Source organism: Diabrotica virgifera, chromosome 5 (genome assembly GCF_917563875.1).
Source record: "Diabrotica virgifera virgifera chromosome 5, PGI_DIABVI_V3a".
In the NCBI taxonomy this organism is placed as follows: Eukaryota; Metazoa; Arthropoda; class Insecta; order Coleoptera; family Chrysomelidae; genus Diabrotica; species Diabrotica virgifera.
Window position 1 is genome coordinate 127198103 of NC_065447.1, and position 22847 is coordinate 127220949.

General features: G+C 35.5%; 1 protein-coding gene across 1 annotated transcript in view; it reads left to right on the top strand.

The window, feature by feature from the left end:
• The first annotated feature begins 2395 nt into the window (after positions 1-2395).
• Positions 2396-22847, top strand: part of LOC114346228 (protein glass-like) — an 898758-nt gene continuing 878306 nt past the window's right edge. The window contains exon 1 of the mRNA XM_050651564.1: positions 2396-2597. The gene's annotated coding sequence lies outside the window, so the exon portion shown is untranslated. The remainder of the gene's footprint in view (positions 2598-22847) is intronic.

The window sequence follows — 22847 nt, forward strand, 5'->3', positions numbered from 1 at the left end:
CAACTTTTTTTTTGGTACGCGGGATCCAGGCCAATAATACGAAGTTGCTCTATAGGACCCTAAAAAATCTAAGACAAAGAAATCAAACAGAGTAGGTAACAGGTTTAGAGGACAAAGATGGTAACATATTATTAAAAAATGAAGGGATTGCCGTAAGATGGCGAGAACATTTTATGGAGTTATTAACAACATTGGGAGACAACAATGAAGTAGAAAATGACAGGGTGCAGTACCTACAATTTAAATGAACAACAAGATGATAATGACATAACATACGAATAATTCAGAGAAGCAGTTTTAAAATTAAAAATGGTAAGGCTGCAGGACACGATAACACTAAGGCCGAGCTAATGAAATATATGGAAGGAGAAGGATTACAATTATTACTATGGAAGATCATGTGGAGCTGTTTGGTCTAGGCCAAACTAGTGTATTCTATCGCGTTCAAGACATACTAGTTTGGCCTGAGACAAACTAGTTTGTCCTAAAATCGGGTTTGGGCGGTAAAATATACATGAATGCTCACATATAATTACAAATAGGCAGGAACACAAACTAGCACGCAAATCCGAAAGCAGTAATTTTAAATGCAAATTTTTCTTCTTAATACATAAGTAGGTACTACTGTAGATCAACTTTCACATAGAGGTAGGTATATTAAAGTGAACTCATATACAATAGCAAGGACTCGCCCACAAAGCTTCACGCCTGAGTATTCCATTTTACTACTCAAACTAATATGCGTAAAATGTAAATATTAAAACACTGATACATAATGTGTGGAAACACACGAAATTCTGCGAGACTTGTTCAACTAAAATCATCGTTGGTCAGTTATTGCAATTACTTAACTGACGTTCTGCAATATTAGTTATGCTTGTAAACGTCACACTATCAATTCCTATGTTTATTTTACTGCGCTTTTAAGCATTGTGACAAAAATGGCGTTTGTTTTCAACAATCCGTCCAAATATAATCACCGTGCGGTCATTCCATTTTTGTGTACTGAAGGTTTGCTTCTTCTTCTTTAAGTGCCGTCTCCCAATAGGAGTTTGGATATCATCATCACTATCTTTATTTTTTCTTCTTCTTGACTGACTTTACAACACGGGGTGAGTCTTCGCCACATCCACTATTTCCCCCATCGTCTACGCTCTTGCGCTTCCATTTCACCTTATTGTACTCCAATCTTACTAGATAGATCGGCTCCAACATCATCCTTCCATTTTTTTCTCGGACTGTCTACTGATTCTCTACCGTATGTTCTCTCAAAAAAAAAACACTGTCTTTAACACTCTGTCTTCCTATGATGGTACCACATCATATCCGGTTAGCTTTTATATGTCTGACGATGTTTTTAGTGCTATACAGAGTCACCAAATCAGCATTGCGGCGCCTTCTCCACTCTCCTGACAATTCATCTCTTTGATGGCCACATATCATTCTAAGAACCTTCCATTCAAATACCAGCAGCTTATTTCTTTCCCAATGATGTAGAGTCCATGTTTTTACTTCCATATGTAACAACTAGGCGAATAATATACAGTCTTAATAATTTAGATTTTCTTTTTAGCAGCTTAGATTTTAGTAATGATGATAGGGAGTATAATGCTGTATTCCCTGCAGCTCTCCTTGCTGAGGCCTCTTCTTCTATGTGTGGTGGTCATTAGTAGTTATGTTCTGCCTAACTTTTGGTCTTGGATTTTTGGTTACTAGCGTGTATTTCGTCTTCTGTTCATTTATTACAAGGCTCAACCTACCTGTTTCTTCCTCGAGTTGTGAAAACACGTCTCTCACCGTCTCTTGTATAATGAGCGACTGAATCTAGATCATCAACAAAGACCAAAGGACTTCACATCTTTAGTTCATTGAAAAAGGCGTTAAAAGGCAATCGGTTTCAGTGGGACGAAGAAGTACAAAATGTCGTGAAAGAATTATTTAAGCAAGGCATATATTGGTTGCTAACAACGGGATAGGTGCATTAATTGTAGTGGTGATTATTTGTAGATACATTTGGCAATACATTTTTTCTGGACCAAAGATAAGTTTCAATTGAACAAGCATCCTATATGCATTTATACATACATTATGTACATATACGTGAACACATTCACTATTTCCTAGAAACACACACATCCATACACACACACTCAGGAGATTTACATATACATACCCAGATACATACACAATTATTTACCTATTTGTACATTTAAAATCAATATAGTGATGGGACGTAATACTTTTTAATGAAGAATGACACCTAACCTGTACATATGAGGCGGAGTAAGAGGAACAACCATATCGGGTGGTTAGCTTACAACAGAATGGGGGGTGATCGGTCAAGCTGTCTAATGTGCACTTGTATACAGAACAGTCCCGATCTTTCACGTGATGTTCGCGGGGGATTTAAACCCTTAATTGTGCATAGTTGGTCGTATCAATAAAACGGATGTTATACTAGCAGGTTAACGTTCTTCGGTGTGAATTATAGTTTATAAGTGCAGCTATTTACCCGCAGTCAAATGTAGGTGCGAATTATTATATTACCTGCTGTAATTAAGTGATTGGTTATTTTAAAAAGCTGAAGAGTTGCTGTGGTTAGTATTTTTAGATATAGTAACTTCTAAAATTAAAATTAAAATAATTAAATATAATATAAAGTGAATACAATACAATTTACAGAGAATATATTTTAAACAAAATTGCAAGCAATTTATTTATTATAATACAAACATTTTTATGAAAACTATGAATTGTACAAAGTATACAAAGTGTGCCTTTATTTAAATACGTACGTAAATTTAACAGAAAATTAGTTAAGTATCTATTCATATTAAAAAACAGACCTTTCCCACTTATTTTAATTTATCCCTGTCTTCCGTTTATCTTTTCCAAATTGGAACTGCAATTTACCCAATAAATCATTATATTTTTCTTGGACATTTTGCTGTCTATGATCTCCAGTTTTCAATATCTTTAGCCTATCTTTATATCTCTCGTTATGCTTATCATCATATTAATTTTACATGGTGTTTGACGGCGTGTGACATTTTCGTTTTAATTTTTATCCATTCATTTTTCTTTTTCTCTCGAAATAATATCGTTATCATTTTTCTTTCCATGACTTTCGAGTTGTCTCCGGTAGCCATATTAGCATACTAGCCCAGTATGTTACTACAGGTACGACATATAGCTTCACTATTATTTTTAAGGCATTTTTCGGTGTTCATTAGTATTTTTAACGTGATTGCTTGTTCTACGTAAATATATATTCTTGGACATATTCTAAAGTTTGTTTCACGTATGTTAATTTCCGTCATATTAGTTATAAATTTTACTTTCTTTAGTTTCTTAGTTCTTCCTTATTTGTTGCTATCATTAGTACTTCATCAGCGAATCTAAAATGGTTCATACCTACATTCTGTTGACGCAGATTACTTTATTGTTTTAATCCATGAACTTGAAAACGTCTTCTAAATATGTACGTTGGATTAGATTGTATCCCATTTTGTTATGGTCTATTCCACGAATATACGACGGTTTTAGATTATCGCGACAACGGATATTTTACTGTGCAACATAAGAAGTACGAAAATATTTTGCTCTAATAATTACTCCAATAAACAACAATATAATTTGCAATTTACTTTCTTTCTTCATATTTTGCACAGTAAAATATTCGTTGTCGCGATAATCCAAGAGGATCGTATATTCGTGGAATGGGTAGGATAATCCTCTTCTAATTGTAATAGATTTATTATTATGTTGCCGAATCTCGGTGTAGTTGAATTGTCACATTGGAATTTTGGTATATATTATATAATTTACTAGAGTATAATATCGACTGCCCATACATAAATATATACATATATCGACTGCCCATAGTTCTTAGCTATCCAAAGCGTTTTCATTAGTGTTGCCCAAATGCAAGACCAAGACGAGACTTAGACAGTCTTGGTCTTGGTCTTGCTCCAATACATCTGGTCTTGGTCTTGGTCTTGGTATTGCGCTCTCGGTCTTGGTGTTGGTCTTGGTCTTGCAGCAAGAGTCTTGCAAGTCTTGCAGTTACACATTAGCCTATTGCTATTCTTTAAGCGTTACTTCAGATCTTAGAACAACGTAGGTACAGTGCACAGATTCTAAAGGTGCCGGTGGGTGACGCCGTCTATTCGCAGTATTATAGTCGGTATATGAGAGAGAAAATATTCAAAATCATGAAGTAACAAATTTTATATTATTTGTTATTTCATTCTTTCGAATACGTTCTCTCTTTACACCAACTATAATAATGCGCGTAGACGCCATCCCCCACCGGCACCTTTAGAATATTATGTAAACTGTAACAGAGTAGGTACATTTTAATCTTGAATTATCATAGCCATGGTAATGACCAACAAAATTAATACATGTCTAAACTGACATTGGGTAAGGTATGAACTTACGATCTAAGCGATCCGTGCCTATACTCTAAACTCTAACTAACAACTATATACCATGGCCCACGGGAGACAGTAATAAACGTTTGCATTTAATAAACTTACATGTGCTAAAACATGGTTAAAATACAAAAAACCAAATTAATGACAATGACATAAAGTTGACTGTATTTCAAAGAATATTATCTGTCTAGAAAAGGATTGATCGACCCTCACCTTATATGAAATGGAATAAAAGAGTTATACAATTTGCCATTTATTTAAATAAAAAGTAAAATACAATACAAATTAAATTACAGAACAGTGCGCAATTGCTTTGACTTTACTTTATCTTTATATTCATTTTTTTTTACCAAGAATTAATACAAAGATTCTTTTATACTCCTTACTATCGAATACCCTAAAGCGCGTGATACACACGCAATCTTTAAGTACGCGGGTTTAAAGATCGCGGACTTACTCGGCTCGCCGTCGGTGATACACGGCAGACTTAAAGTACGCGGTTTTAAAGATCGCGGTCGCCGTCGGTAGCAAAAAATTTAGAAACTGTCCTCGTGGTTAAATTTTGTATTTTCTGTGTACCTAATTTTGCTGAAATCTTGTGTTTTTTAGTAGAGTTTGATTAATTTTTGATCAGTTTTGTTAAATAGAAGAATAATTTGATTTTTTGTAAGTGTGGTAAACTGTCAAAATCATGATGTGAAGTATAGCACTTGTTTTTGATCTATTTTAATTAATACAAGGTAGGCATAAACAAACAAAATATCATACATAAGATGGTAATATTTTCATCAGAAGGATAAAACAGCCTATAAATAATTAGGTTTACTCAAAAACAAATAATCAAAATAATTTAGTATAGCTTAAAATAGTGTTTTACGGTTTTCTCAAAACTTATAAAATGTAACTTGTCTCCTTTCAACAATAAACGACTGAATTATTTCTAGGCAATTTGCTTAATTAGTGAAAATATAAGTGTAACTTTAACAATAACATGATGGCTCGAGGCTCGTGGCAGTGATACACGTACGGGTTACGAGTAAGATTTCAAACTTGTTGGATCGACGGCGTACTTACTCGGCGGACTTAAAGTACGCGTACTTGCAGTGATACACGCGCGAAAAAGGTCGCGAGCCATAAGTTCGCGTACTTACTCGCGTGTGTATCACTCCTTTAAGTAGGATATTGTTGTGTGTGTGGAATGATGAGTTTAAAGTTATTTATCAAAGATATACATTATTATCGAAAAGGTAACATAATCTGTTTCGTGATTAACAACGCGACATATTATGTGTCCGTGTCATAAACAATGTCAAAGAAACTTATTGTTTATTATATAGAAATAGACTGTTAATAATTGATAGTTAGCCGCGCTTTTTCAGCAAATGGTTTGTTTAACCGATATCGCACACCAAGGGCGGATCTAGGACCGATTTTCGGGAGGGGCCATGAACTTTTTTTGGGGGGGTGTACCGGGGATAATTTTTAAAAATTACTGTTAAAATGGTGACAGAAAAAAGACATTCAAAAGTTATCGTTATTAAAGTATTATTAAAGTTGTTACCGATTCATCCAAATTTCTTCAGATCCAAGTGCAGTCCTTTCAACAAGTTTAATACTATTTTTCCAATGCTTCTCCTGTCACTCTCAGGCCTTGTTCTTCCCCTCTTTCTTGATTTTCACTAATAATTGTTTTTATGTTCTCATGCGCGTCAATTAACTTGACGAAGTTTTCACGAATGTTGTTATTGTGTATGTATTTCAAATTCAGATAAAGCTGTTCTACGTGGAATAGGTCGGTTATTTCGTTAAATATGACAGAGTGATAATTTGCACTTTAAACCTGACTCATGTTTTGTTCAATTATTTCCTCACCACAACATGCTATTAATTATTGATATTGACTGGTGTTACTAATGTATGTTGCTGAGGATAGGTGTCGTTGAATAGTCTTACCTCCTGATGAGATTTTAAATCTTAACAATTCCCCTCATTGCTAGGTCCAGCATCTTCGTCCAGAAGCAGAAGGCCATCATCACGGCAGCCTCTTAGAGGAATATTTTGTCCACCTAAGAACACTAGAGACTCTACTATTGGTCGCAGTCTTTCTTTATTTTCTTGTATCTGTTTAGACCTTTGAGAGTCTTTCTGGTTTGATTGACTTTTGCGGGTTGTGATAACTTTGTAGAAAATACACCTAAACCTCAACGCACTCCTTGTGATATGATGTTTTTTATGGATTTGTATGGCTCCGTCTTTGCCCATGAGTTTGGCGAAAGATGTTAAAGGTGTCATGACAAGGCTTTCGGCTGTCATCCCTTTATTATGACCATATTTTTCATTAGAAAAATAAAATTTAATACAATCCCTTTTGACTGTTCGAAAATACCAACCTACTCCTTTGTTGTAAGTTCTGGTGATCCAAGTAAAGCTTCATTTCTTTTTATTCTTTGTGTGTACACATAGAATATGGAAATTAATAGGATTTTGATGGCTGTCAAGATGGTTCTAACAATTGGCACTTATCTATATTTTGATTTATAAAACATGCTATGTCATTCTTGAAGCTTCTGTTACTGCTTTTGTTCAATTGCAGTCCAGAAAACATATTTATCCCCTGTTTTATACATAGTATATGTGTTTAAAACTAAGAACATTTGAACTGCCAATATTTAAATTTATATTTTTTTAAATTATCGGAGGGGGCCATGGCCCCCATGGCCCCCTCCCTGGATCCGCCCTTGTCGCACACTCAGCACAAACGATGTTTAGTCTTAATAATTTGGGCCGACAAGATTTATTATACCTATTATTATATTTTTTTATCAGCTAAGCTAAGATGACATATTATATTTTTAAACGATTAGAGGGCGGCTATTGGGGCGCCTATTATCAAAATCTGGACAATTAATTTCAGAGCGAAAAAATCGTCTGCTGTTAAAGCATGTTTAAAATGTTTTATTTTTACATTGTAGTTTTATGACCTCTCAGTACGTATCAAATTTGCCAAGTTTTCTTTTAATCCTCGTAAGGCGGTGCTTAGATTCTTACGTAAACAACGGTTCGGGGTGCATTTGCACCCCATCTGTATATCCATTTTTTTTATATGTGAACGTTGGGGAAATTAATTTGAAAGATAATTAGGACTTATTTATTATAGTACGAAACATAATTTTACAAAAAAGTACTCATTTCTTCCTAAAAAAAAGTTATTATCGTCGCAAGACAAACACATGAAATTTTTCACAGAATGAGCAACACAAAGTTTTTACACACAATACAGTTATGCCAGGACTTTCGGTCTTTTTTCTCTGACATAAGTAACACCGACCTTGTCCCGTAGCTCTGTTGGCTCCAGGTGGAATATCAGAAACGTCCAATTCAGGATACGAAATTTTCATCATTTGCACCCAAAAGTAATTTCTTCAAAAAAGCACGTAGACGCAAAAACTTTTAAATGCTGTAATGGGTGGAATACGTTTAGAATTGAATTTAATACGAATAATAAAATGGACAAAAATCAAAAAAATTTATTAAAAAAGATAGGTGAGAAAAACGAGGTCTGGGGTGCAGCCGCACCCCGCATCGCCTTAGGAGGGTTAATGGATATTTTGATTGGCTATGTATGCTTATGGTATTGTTCGTAATGGGCGTAACTCCAATTCTCCAAATTTTTGTTACATATTTTTTTGCGTCTCATAGAGCCTCTATACATCTAAGCATATACCCGAACTGCTATACTTCCTAAAACGATATTCGGTCATAACTGCAAGACGCAAGAGTCTCGCAGGGTCAGTCTTGTTCTTGCTCAAATCTTGCACGGCCAGTCTTGGTCTTGGTCTTGCTAAAATTAGGCGGTCTTGGTCTTGGTCTTGGTCTTGCGAAAATGCAAGAACAAGACCAAGACTGCAAGACCAAGACCGATTTTGGGCAACACTAGTTTTCATAGTCCATGAATGTTATCTATAATAGGAGATTGCATTAGTATTTTAAAAGTATAAAGCTGATCAATTGTGTACTTACCATTTAACGTCGGCTTCCTGCTCTATTGGCTGGTATTAGGAATGGGAAAAACCTACCGGTTTAAACCTAAAACCGGTTTATTTACTTCGCAATAACCGGTTTTACGGTTGTTTTTTTGTCCCGGATATAACCGGTTTTTTCTTTTTAAAGTAAAAACCGGTTATTAGGTTTTTACAATGATTAGGATTAGGTTAGGTATTATTTTGGATCCCAATCATAATTATTATTCTCAAGTAATTATTCAAAACAAAATGATAATTCAAATTTAATTGTATAAATACAGAAGCAAACTGAAAGTGCAAGCTCATATCAGTCAGAAACAGTAATTAAATTTTATTATAATATTTCCTTGAAAAGGTATTTGTAATCATAATATTTACATAAGAAGTGATCTGGTTGAATTAGACGCAAACATCATCTATTTTTTACACTTGACTCTTGACATTGAAAGTGGGTGAATGACTTTTTCTGATTAGGTACCAAAAATAATGTTCTGACTATGAATATCGAATTAACGATTAGGAATACGAATCTCCAAGGATTTCCCTACGTTTTCAAAACGATACACCCATACAGGACGGAAGAATTAAATGAGTTAAAGTGTACCTATTATACAAATTTACAAATGTGTTAAAATAATACATGATAGATTTTTTTGATGGTAGTGAAAATAAAAGATAAATTGCATTATCCAATTTATTTTTAAGTAAAATATTTATCAAAAATGAATAACCATTTTCAATTTCGTTGCAAAACGAAAATACAGCCGAACCATATTCCAGTCAAATCAGAGAGTGCTGCAAGCACCTCTACCGGTTTCGAAACTTATTAGTCTCTCATCAGGAGGCACATATGCTGCTCTCCCTGATCCAACCAAAACAAACCCCAGCGTGCAGTCCCGAATTGCAACGAACGAAATGGCATAGATGCCCTAGCGGCAACTGCTAGCAAAAGACTAAGTTTTCACTCTAATGGCACATAACATATCCCACCAGAATGAAAACAATGGGAACCTTCTCTGGTTACACCTCCGAGGCTTCTACAATTTGCAAGCCATACGGATGCTGAGACTAAGGAAGATGAGGGAATTCTACAATTTACAATTCACGTCACATCTGCTCAGCGCGGTAAAGTTCCAACGAGACTGGTTCCCTTCATACTCCACACAGAGTAAATGTAAATCAAAAATGAATAACCATTTTCAATTTCGTTGCAAAACGAAAATACAGCCGAACCATATTCCAGTCAAATCAGAGAGTGCTGCAAGCACCTCTACCGGTTTCGAAACTTATTAGTCTCTCATCAGGAGGCACATATGCTGCTCTCCCTGATCCAACCAAAACAAACCCCAGCGTGCAGTCCCGAATTGCAACGAACGAAATGGCATAGATGCCCTAGCGGCAACTGCTAGCAAAAGACTAAGTTTTCACTCTAATGGCACATAACATATCCCACCAGAATGAAAACAATGGGAACCTTCTCTGGTTACACCTCCGAGGCTTCTACAATTTGCAAGCCATACGGATGCTGAGACTAAGGAAGATGAGGGAATTCTACAATTTACAATTCACGTCACATCTGCTCAGCGCGGTAAAGTTCCAACGAGACTGGTTCCCTTCATACTCCACACAGAGTAAATGTAAATCAAAAATGAATAACCATTTTCAATTTCGTTGCAAAACGAAAATACAGCCGAACCATATTCCAGTCAAATCAGAGAGTGCTGCAAGCACCTCTACCGGTTTCGAAACTTATTAGTCTCTCATCAGGAGGCACATATGCTGCTCTCCCTGATCCAACCAAAACAAACCCCAGCGTGCAGTCCCGAATTGCAACGAACGAAATGGCATAGATGCCCTAGCGGCAACTGCTAGCAAAAGACTAAGTTTTCACTCTAATGGCACATAACATATCCCACCAGAATGAAAACAATGGGAACCTTCTCTGGTTACACCTCCGAGGCTTCTACAATTTGCAAGCCATACGGATGCTGAGACTAAGGAAGATGAGGGAATTCTACAATTTACAATTCACGTCACATCTGCTCAGCGCGGTAAAGTTCCAACGAGACTGGTTCCCTTCATACTCCACACAGAGTAAATGTAAATCAAAAATGAATAACCATTTTCAATTTCGTTGCAAAACGAAAATACAGCCGAACCATATTCCAGTCAAATCAGAGAGTGCTGCAAGCACCTCTACCGGTTTCGAAACTTATTAGTCTCTCATCAGGAGGCACATATGCTGCTCTCCCTGATATGATTTGACTGGAATATGGTTCGGCTGTATTTTCGTTTTGCAACGAAATTGAAAATGGTTATTCATTTTTGATTTACATTTACTCTGTGTGGAGTATGAAGGGAACCAGTCTCGTTGGAACTTTACCGCGCTGAGCAGATGTGACGTGAATTGTAAATTGTAGAATTCCCTCATCTTCCTTAGTCTCAGCATCCGTATGGCTTGCAAATTGTAGAAGCCTCGGAGGTGTAACCAGAGAAGGTTCCCATTGTTTTCATTCTGGTGGGATATGTTATGTGCCATTAGAGTGAAAACTTAGTCTTTTGCTAGCAGTTGCCGCTAGGGCATCTATGCCATTTCGTTCGTTGCAATTCGGGACTGCACGCTGGGGTTTGTTTTGGTTGGATCAGGGAGAGCAGCATATGTGCCTCCTGATGAGAGACTAATAAGTTTCGAAACCGGTAGAGGTGCTTGCAGCACTCTCTGATTTGACTGGAATATGGTTCGGCTGTATTTTCGTTTTGCAACGAAATTGAAAATGGTTATTCATTTTTGATTTACATTTACTCTGTGTGGAGTATGAAGGGAACCAGTCTCGTTGGAACTTTACCGCGCTGAGCAGATGTGACGTGAATTGTAAATTGTAGAATTCCCTCATCTTCCTTAGTCTCAGCATCCGTATGGCTTGCAAATTGTAGAAGCCTCGGAGGTGTAACCAGAGAAGGTTCCCATTGTTTTCATTCTGGTGGGATATGTTATGTGCCATTAGAGTGAAAACTTAGTCTTTTGCTAGCAGTTGCCGCTAGGGCATCTATGCCATTTCGTTCGTTGCAATTCGGGACTGCACGCTGGGGTTTGTTTTGGTTGGATCAGGGAGAGCAGCATATGTGCCTCCTGATGAGAGACTAATAAGTTTCGAAACCGGTAGAGGTGCTTGCAGCACTCTCTGATTTGACTGGAATATGGTTCGGCTGTATTTTCGTTTTGCAACGAAATTGAAAATGGTTATTCATTTTTGATTTACATTTACTCTGTGTGGAGTATGAAGGGAACCAGTCTCGTTGGAACTTTACCGCGCTGAGCAGATGTGACGTGAATTGTAAATTGTAGAATTCCCTCATCTTCCTTAGTCTCAGCATCCGTATGGCTTGCAAATTGTAGAAGCCTCGGAGGTGTAACCAGAGAAGGTTCCCATTGTTTTCATTCTGGTGGGATATGTTATGTGCCATTAGAGTGAAAACTTAGTCTTTTGCTAGCAGTTGCCGCTAGGGCATCTATGCCATTTCGTTCGTTGCAATTCGGGACTGCACGCTGGGGTTTGTTTTGGTTGGATCAGGGAGAGCAGCATATGTGCCTCCTGATGAGAGACTAATAAGTTTCGAAACCGGTAGAGGTGCTTGCAGCACTCTCTGATTTGACTGGAATATGGTTCGGCTGTATTTTCGTTTTGCAACGAAATTGAAAATGGTTATTCATTTTTGATTTACATTTACTCTGTGTGGAGTATGAAGGGAACCAGTCTCGTTGGAACTTTACCGCGCTGAGTAGATGTGACGTGAATTGTAAATTGTAGAATTCCCTCATCTTCCTTAGTCTCAGCATCCGTATGGCTTGCAAATTGTAGAAGCCTCGGAGGTGTAACCAGAGAAGGTTCCCATTGTTTTCATTCTGGTGGGATATGTTATGTGCCATTAGAGTGAAAACTTAGTCTTTTGCTAGCAGTTGCCGCTAGGGCATCTATGCCATTTCGTTCGTTGCAATTCGGGACTGCACGCTGGGGTTTGTTTTGGTTGGATCAGGGAGAGCAGCATATGTGCCTCCTGATGAGAGACTAATAAGTTTCGAAACCGGTAGAGGTGCTTGCAGCACTCTCTGATTTGACTGGAATATGGTTCGGCTGTATTTTCGTTTTGCAACGAAATTGAAAATGGTTATTCATTTTTGATTTACATTTACTCTGTGTGGAGTATGAAGGGAACCAGTCTCGTTGGAACTTTACCGCGCTGAGCAGATGTGACGTGAATTGTAAATTGTAGAATTCCCTCATCTTCCTTAGTCTCAGCATCCGTATGGCTTGCAAATTGTAGAAGCCTCGGAGGTGTAACCAGAGAAGGTTCCCATTGTTTTCATTCTGGTGGGATATGTTATGTGCCATTAGAGTGAAAACTTAGTCTTTTTTTAAAATATTTATGTTGATATTATTTTTTTTTAAATCCCATTTGAAAGAATCTGGAAAATTTTTTATAAGTTGAAATGGTTGGGGAATTTTTTGGGTTTGGGAGGAGAGGAAAATTGGTGGGTATTTTAGGGGATTATATTTTTAAATGGTAAATTAAACATAAAGTGCATTGTAAATGTAAGATTGTAACCTATTGGATTAAAAAAACCGAAAACCGGTTTTTCCAAAAACCGCCATCCCTAGATGGTATGTATAAAATTTATTATTTAATCTGTTGGTAAGGAGATTGGTAAAAGTTTTATTTGTGTTAGGGGGATATAGGTCTAGAGTAAGCTAAATGATCCTGTCAAAAATTTCAATGTGTTTTAAATGTATTAATTTTTTTCGTATCCTGAGAAAACTAATAAGTATTTTTAAAAAATTTAAACGCAGAATGAAAGATTACGTTATTGCCGAGGGCCGAAAATCTCTTAGAATAAATAAAAAGTTTCTTTTGAATGAAATATTTGCAATTAAAAATCACACTAAATTTTCTTTTTTATTTTCACCCCTGTAACTTATTAAAATAAACATTATAGAAGTTTCAGGGACTTTCGACCCTCAGTAATAATGTAATCTTTCATTCTGCGTTTAAATTTTTCTTTTTGGTTACTCATTTGGGATTTTGTTTTTTGTTCGATTTTTTTTTGTTAATTAGTAAATTAAAATGTAAATTAGTAAATTTAAACCATAGTACCGAAAAATTAGAGAAAATGGAAAAAAACTAAGGGCAAACAAACACAGTGGACAGATAAATACGGAAACGAATAAGGCACGAAATATGATTATGATAGGACAATGGAATGTTAGAGGGACTTTTGAAGTAGGGGCACTAAAAAATTTATCAGATACATTGGAGAAATATAAGATAGATATTGCAGCTATACAAGAAACTAAACAAAAATGAAATTTCTGCATATATGTGGGAAGCTACGTATTCTTCAACAGTGGAGACAATGAACGTATATTTGGAGTTGGTTTCCTTATAAAGAAAAAAATTGCCAGTCTGGTGATAGATTTTGAGGCAGTCACAAGCAGATTATGAAAAATAAGAATGAGGGGAAAATATTGAAAAACAACCCTTATAAATGTACATGCACCAACGGAAAATACAGAGGAAGATGTTAAAGATAGCTTTCATGAACAGTTAGAGTATTTGTTCTACCAAATATGACACAAAAATAATTATAGGAGATTTCAATGCCAAGATTGGCAGAGAGGACGTATACAAACAAATAACAGGGGGGAAAAGTAAACATAGGGAGAGTAACCTGAATGGAAAAAGAGTAATAGAATTTGCTTTCGAACACAATATGCGAATTATGAGCACTTATTTTGACCACAAAGAAATTCATAAAGGTACCTGGGTATCACCAGATGGACAAACAGTAAATCAAATAGATCATTTGCTAATAGAAGCCAAACATACGGGAGCCATAAAAGATAGCCGAAGTTATAGAGGTGCAGATGCAAATTCTGATCACTTTTTGGTCAAAGTCAAAATGAAGCAAATAATTCCCACAATTCATAAGACTAGTTGTACAAAAATGAAAAGATATAACGGTGTACTACTTCAGAATGAAGAGGTTAAGAAAAAATTTAAGCAGCAAATTGAAGAGAAAACAGAAAACCAGACAACAGTAGATGACATAGAAACCAGATGGGTACAGCTAAGGGGAAACATTCAAGAGGCAGCCGACTCAGTATTATTAAGAAAAAGACAAAGTAAACAAACATACTGGTATGATGAAGATTTTAAGAAAGCAATTAGGGACCGAAATAAAGCCAGAATAAACAGCATAATGAGAAATAATGAAGTAAACAAGCTTATGCTGAAAAAAGACGGGAAGCAAAGAAGATCTGTAGAAAAAAGAAGCGGTTAAATCTAGAGTAGAAATTAGACCGCATTGAAGAAGATTTTTTAAATAAACAAGTCAGGAATTTCTACCAAGAAATAAAACGAGACCGAACCCAGTACAAAACCACATCAAGATATTATAAAGACAAAGAGGGAAATCCGATAGGTGGAATAGATGAAAAATTAAGAAGATGGACCAATTATTTCGAGAACATATTATGCACAGACAACTAAGATGAAATAGAGCAAATGACACTACCACCCACATGAAGAACAAAGAGACCCAAATGTGAATGAGGAAGTACCTACCAAGGAAGAAATTATAGATATCATAAAAACAACAAATCACCGGGAGAAAATGGTCATTGCAGAGTTTTTAAAAGATGGTGGCGAAGTACTTTAAGAAGAAACCACTGAGTTAATATGTGAAGTGTGGATCAAAGAAAAAATACCCAATCAGTGGAAAAAAGCTATCCTATGTCCTGTAAATAAAAAAGGAGACGTAACAGAATGTATAAATTACAGGGAAATAGCTCTACAAGATACAGTATATAAGATTCTGGCCATATTAGTTAGAAATAAAATTAAAACAAAAGTTGAAAATTGTCTAGATATCAAGCTGGTTTTAGAGCAAACAGATCGGTAATAGACAAAATTTTTGCAATGAAACAAATTTTGTCTAGCTCATATGAATTCAACCTAGCATTAAATATGTTATTTATTGATTTTAGACAGGTATATATATATATATATATATATATATATATATATATATATATAATCTTTAGACCTTCTACCCTCTCGGGTCTAGGTATTAACGTGTGCTCTGTTAACAGTGCACAAATCTCTTCCATTGTTTCCTGTCCTGTGCCATCGCCTTTGCTTCGTTCCATGCTATTCCTTTTTTGTCCAGAATCCTTGCCATCACTTCGTTCCATGTCTCTCTCGGTCTTCCTCTACTTCTTTTTCCCTGCACCTTCGTTTCCCATATCTTTTTAACTGGTACTTCTTTCTGTAGTCGTTGTAGATGCCCCCACCAACTTAATTGTCTTTTTTCAACATACTCCATCATTGTCTCGATTTTCAGTTCTTCTCTTATGTAGTTATTTCTTACCCTATCCCTTCTAGTGACTCCTTGAACTCTGCGTAGATACCTCATTTCTGCTGCCTGTATCTTACTTTTCTGTTGTCTATTTAGTACCCAGGATTCACATCCGTATGTAAGTACTGGTCTGTATATAGCCTTAAATACCTTGATTTTCGTATGTTTCGATACTTCTTACTTGTTAATAATTGTTTTTCCTATTGCGTGGTACAGTCTATTCACTTTATCAATTCTTTTGTTGATCTCAGCTCCCTGTCTACCTGTTTCTTCAATAATTACTCCCAAGTACTCGAATGATTGTACCTGTCTAATCTCTGTATCATCTACCTGGACATGCACATCCTCTCTTTCTTTAGCTATTACCATTACCTTCGATTTCTCTTTGTTCATAGTCATACCATACTTTTTTAAAACTGTGTTCCATGTTTTTACGCTTCTTTGTAGCTCGTCTTCAGTCGCTGCTAAAATTACTACATCGTCGGCAAATGTACAATCTGCTATCTCCGTGCTTTTCAGATTTCTATACCCTATGTGTAATGGTCTGACTTTTGTTTTTGTTTCTTTTATTATTTCGTCCATAAAAGTAATAAATAGTAACGGGCTCAAGCTTCCCCCTTGTCTTACACCTTCAGTTGTCCTGAACTGGTCAGATATCATATTTTTACTTATCACACGGTTTCTAGTGTCTCTGTATATTGATTTAGTTACCTGTATAAGCTTCTCTGGTATGTTTCTGTTCTTCAGACTTTTCCATACTTTTGATCTAGGTACTTTGTCGAATGCTTTTTCCATATCAAGGAAACTGAGGTACGTTTTTTTCTTCCTAGATAATCTTTTATTTATTATATCGTTTAACGTAAAAATGTGATCTTGTGTACATCTACCAGGTCTAAAACCACTTTGCGATTCTTCTAAAGTTGGTTCTATTATTTTTCTCAGTCTACTCTCTATTATTAGCTCATAAACTTTCATCACTGTACTTAACAGAGTTATTCCTCTATAGTTATTTCAATTCTTGTTGTCACCCTTTTTATGTATAGGTACAATCAGACCAATCTCCCAGTCTGTAGGTATTTGTTCGTCTCTCCAAATCATTTGAAATAGTTCTAATAACTTTTGTAGTCCCATATCACCCATGTTTTTGATCATTTCCGCCGTAATTTGATCATGACCTGGTGCCTTTTCATTTTTTAGCTTCCTAATCGCGTCAGTTAGTTCATCCATTGTAATGTTTGGTATAAATTCAACTTCTTGTTCGCCAGTTATTTCTTCATCTTCTTCACTTGTGCTGCGTGGTTCGTGTTGTAGTAGTTTCTGGAAATATTCTTTCCATCTTTTCATAATGCTCACTTCATCAGTCAGTAGATCTCCGTTCTGATCTTTTAGTGATGTTACTTCTTTATGTTTATTACCTCTTATTCCTTTTATGACCTTATAAAATAATTTCTGATTGCTTCTGCTATCGTGTTCTAATTTGTCTCCAAAATCTTTCCAGGAATTTTGTTTTGCTGCTACTACTATATTTTTAACTCTTTTCCGCTGCTCTCTATATTGTTTATAATTTTCTTCTGTTCGGTTACCTAGATATTTTCTTCACATCTCCTTTTTCTTGCGCGTGTGTCTTCTGATTTCCTCTGTCCACCATGCTGTTAGTTTCTGTTTACTGTTGCTTTTGTGTATTCCACAAACTCTCTCTGCTGTTTTTATAATTGTGTCTTTGAATGTTTGCCACATTTGTTCCACTTGTAGGTTTTCCCAATTTTTCACTCCTACTTCTTCGTTCAAAACATTTACATATTTGTTCGCTAAAGTTTTGTGTCTTAATCTGTATGATTTGATTGTTCTAAATTCTTTTGTTATTGCTCTTTCGTTGTGATCCTCTGTTACTTCGTCTTTTATTGTTGCCACGAGTAAATAATGATCACTACCTATCTCTGGACCGCGTCTTACTCTTACATCAGTGATTTTTCTTCTATTTTCTTTTTCTATCAACACATAGTCTATTATGGATTTTTCACCTCTGCTAGGTTCTTCCCTTGTATACTTATGAATATCTTTTTGTTCATAGAAGGTATTTGTGACGATTAAATTGTGTATTTGACAGTAGTCGAGTAGTCTCTTGCCATTATTATTTCTCTTTTTTCCCCATGTATTCCAATTACTGTCTTGTACTCATGATCTCTCTGCCCTACTCTCCCATTAAGGTCTCCCGCTACTAATATGGATCCTTTACTTCCTTCGGTCGCTATTGATAGTTCTTCCCAGAAAACATCTTTTCGTTCTGCTCTTTCGTCTTCGTTCGGCCCATACGCCACTATTATACTTTTGTTTTGTTCATTGCATTTAAATTCAATTACCATTATTCTGTCGGATATGGCCTCCCACTTTTTTACAAACTTTCTGTTTCTGGAGTGTATGATGCATCCTACTCCTGATGCAGCTCTTTCGATTGTGTCGACCCCACTGTATAATAGCAAATGTCCATTTTCTAGCTCTATTTCTCCTTTGCCTTTCTTCTTAGTTTCTGTCAATGCAAGAAAATCTAAATTTGCCTTTTCAAATTCCATTTCTAGTTCCTTCTCTTTGTTATACAAGGTTTTGATGTTCCAGGTTCCTAGTTTAATAGTTTTTGTCACTCTTGTTTTGTTCTTCTCTCTATTATTTTCCTTGTTATTAGTTGTCCTCTTTATTTGTTCCTTCGTAGTACTGGATGTTCCATGTCCTTGCCTGGTCGTCATCAACGTCTCTCCGTCCGATTCGCTAATTAGTTTTTTGAATGGATTGTTCTTGGGTATTTGTTGCGTATCTCAGGAGACCTTTCCGTTTTTCCCATTTCAGGTGACCTTTCGCCGTATGTTCTTCCTGATTTTGATCTTGCATTATATTCCTTATCGCTATCTGTTACGACTTGTTGCTCCTCTTGTTCATAACCTAAGCTCTCTGCTGTATAAATTTCATCATTTATGTACAATTTGTTGTATACTATATTTGCCTTATATCCTTTTTCTCTCGCTTCTTTCATCTGTTTTCGTAACATTCCTCTCTGAATCTGAATTTCCTTGGGGTAGTCTTCATCTATGAATATGTTAGTTTCCTTTAATTTATGAGTTGCCTTGATTATTTCCCTTTTTTTATTCCAATCTGTTAGCTCTATTAGCATCGGTCGTGTTTCATTGGCCGTTTTCTTTCCAATTCTTCTAATTTCACTTATATCCTTTTTTTCATCAAGTTCGATATCCAGTTTTTCTATAACTTTCTGGCTTTCCTTTTTCATAATGGATGTATCCTCATTTTCTGTTTCCCCAATCCCGAAGATTATTATTTTCTTTTTTCTTATTTCTCTTTCTAGGTCATTTATCCTGCTTTCTTGCATTTTCAGTTCTTTCTTTAGTTCTCTATTTTCTTCTTTGATTACCCGGTATTCTTTCTTAATATTTTCTACTTCCGACTGTAGGCTATCTATTTTCTTTTCCATCCTGATGCCTCTGTCTTCCATGCTTTCCAATTTTTTCATTATTTCCTCCATCATTTTCTCCATTTTCCTTGTTATTTCACGAACTTATTTTAAACCAGCGAATACAGTGTTTATCCGAATTCGCGTACCGCGATAAGAACTTTCACCCAGTTCAACCCTGCAGAGGCTCAGTTCTTCTCAGTACCATTTATTAGCTACGTAATTTGAGTCGACTAAAGTTAAATACAATGTAACACCGAAAGTTATTTTGGAACGCTTCGAGGATAGGTTTGTCCACCTCTATATTGTCTATTAAATTTAAATAATTTAATGTTACACCGAAAGTTATTTTGGAACTCTTTGAGGACAGGTTCCTCCACCTCTATATTAACTAGTTAATTACTTACTGTTTACTATTTTTTTCTTTGGTATCCGAAAAGTTTGTACAGATTATTAAATATTATTATATATTTTGTACTTACAGTTTTCAAAAACTATATTTATTCTTCTCACCAATTTCTATACCTTTAAGCACATTCACCATTAATTTATTAGCGTTTAAAACACTCGTATGACCCAAAAATTGAGTTGAAACCACGGAGCGATTTAAACACACCTTGTCACTTCTACTAGAGATGGATGTTTTCTTTAGACAGGCATACGATACCATAAAAAGAAGTAAAGTATATGAAACGCTAGAATATTTTGAATTTCCACCAAAAATAGTAAGATTGACTAAATGCATACTTAGTGACACTAAAAGTAGAGTTATGATAGAAGGACGTGTTTCGGATAGCTTTATCACCAACAGAGGCCTGCGACAAGGTGACCCGTTATCAACAGATTTCATAAATTTAATTTTAGAGAAGATTTTACGAGAATGCAACATCTATACTAAAGGCACAGTATATTGTTACGCGAATTGACTTTTAATTATTATTAAATAAATAAAAGACTTACTTAAAATTGTTTAATTTATAACACTTACAATTTAACACTTAAGTTTACAACAATATCTAATTTATGTTACACTTTCTAACTTATTTAATTCATTTACAAATATTATTTATCTACTTTAAAAAATATATACATTTCAATAACCCGATCGCCACGTTATAATAATTCACGCGATGGTAAAATATTAACTGACTGCCCTCTGCTTAAAAATCCTCCGCTTATATAGATACGGCTCTGCTTCGAGAACATTTCGAATGCCTGAGACATGTCTCCGCCCATCATCGGGAATACTCTGGCTTAGCGGAGAAATTACTCGTCAATGACGTGGCCCCGTTGTTTGTGACTGCTAGGGGCAGGGCCGGACTCAGTTAGAAACTCGTCACAATATCATCACAGGCATCAATGTGTAGCATACGCAGATGATATTTCCTTAATAACAAGGAGACCTGCGGAATTAAGAGACATCTTTAATAGTCTAGAGAGAACAGCTAAGGAATATGGTTGAGAAATAAACGAGGAAAAAACGAAATATATGGTGATAAAGGGAAATGAAAATCATCTGGGACAGTCCTTTAAGATACAAAGTCCAAGTAAAGAATATAACTTCGAAATTGTCGGCCAATTCGATTACTTGGGAGTAACACTAACAAATAGGAACGAAGAGAACCAAGAAATCGCAAAAAGAATGGCGAAAGGTAGTAAGAGTGCTGGGAGTCTAACTAAGATACTGAGGTCAAAGATAATATCCAGAAAAGCAAAAAACGAATATATACAACAGTTATCAAACCTACAGTACTCTATGCTATATAGAGCATGCGAGACCTGGACATTAAATAAAGACATGGAAGTAAAATTGGATAGATGGGAACGAAAGATGCTCAGAAGGATATAAGGAGGTCTAAAAGAGGGGAATATCTAGCAAAGAAGGACGAATGAAGAAATAATGCAAATATATGGACAACCAAAAATAACAACACCCGCCAAAATTCAAAGATTAAGATGGCTCGGGCATATAGCAAGAATGGATAAAGGAAGAATTCCCAATGAACTAATAAACACGGAGGCTGGTACAAAAAGAAAAAGAGGACGCCCCCGAAGAAGATGGTTGGAGTCGGCAAAAGAAGATCTGAAGTCGCTAAGGGTACAAGATTGGAAAAACCTAGCACAAGACAGAAAGAAATGGAAGAAAACCATTGAAGCCTTGGGCCCCTGAGGCCTGTTGAGCTGCACTATATATATATATATATATATATATATATATATATATATATATATATATATATATATATATATATATATATATACAGGGTGGTGAATCGGAAAACGGGCCATAGGATACTCAATGTAAAATTCTAAACTGTTGAATTTCTGCTTCCCTAATTATGTTACATCAAAAGTCATGAGAAGTTATTTGTAGAGGATTGAAATCTGTATTAGAAACAGAAGTTACAATTGTTCTACGATTTAAACACATTCCAAAATTTTGAAAAATATAATGTATTTACCGCAGTAGGTATGTGTGGGCATGTTAGGCCACACGTTATTATTTAACTGACAGTGAGCACATTATTGACTGAAGAAGATATCTTTATTATTAATACTTCTCCTTAACTAAAGGTATCTTATCAACTTTATTGTGTTTTAAACAGTAATTGATAAAATAAATAAAAAAATTGACAGTTCAAATTGTTAATATAATAAATTTATTGTCAACAAATGCAACCTTATACACATTATGGTATTGCGTGTGGCCTAACTTTGGCGTATTACTCTGAAAAATGTATTATATTTTTACAAAATTTTGAATAATTATTGTTCGTAGAACAATATTAACAGTTGTTTTCAATACAGATTTCAATTCTCTACAAATAGTTTCTTATGACTTTTGATGTAAAATAATTAGGGAAGCAGGAATTCAACAGTTTAGAATTTTACATTGAGTTTCCTATGGCCCGCTTTCCAATTCACCACCCGGTATATATATATATATATATATATATATATATATATATATGTATATATATATATATATATATTGATGCACGTTAAGTTGTGACTTCCGGTATACAGAAGAGGCTGTCCGACTTCCACCTTTTCTACTAGGAATTATTTTTTAAAAATTGTGTATTTGGTAAAAGGGGGGCTTATAAAATGGGTCTACTTATTGAGGGGAAAGGATTTACCAAAATAAATTTTGTATATATATATACGTATATACCGAAGCGTACAGCATACGTTATGGCTTCCATATATAGGGTAGTTCAAGGTGCGTTGTCACTTCCAGCGGTGTTGTCATATTTTGGAAGTCACAACGACTCGTCTGCTGATTTACCTCTTACTTTAAGCGTAATGTGTGATCTTTTGAAACTTTTACTGTGAATACAGTTGTGAATGCAGTTCTATGTTTTAAAGTTGTCTATTTAAATTAAAAGATTGATATTCTTTTGATTAAACAGGTTTACAAAAAAAAATACATTTCGGAATATTTGACGAAACCATATGATTAGGGGGTTTTTGGGGTCGCTGGTCACGAATCCGGGGTCCGCTGACCTCTATCA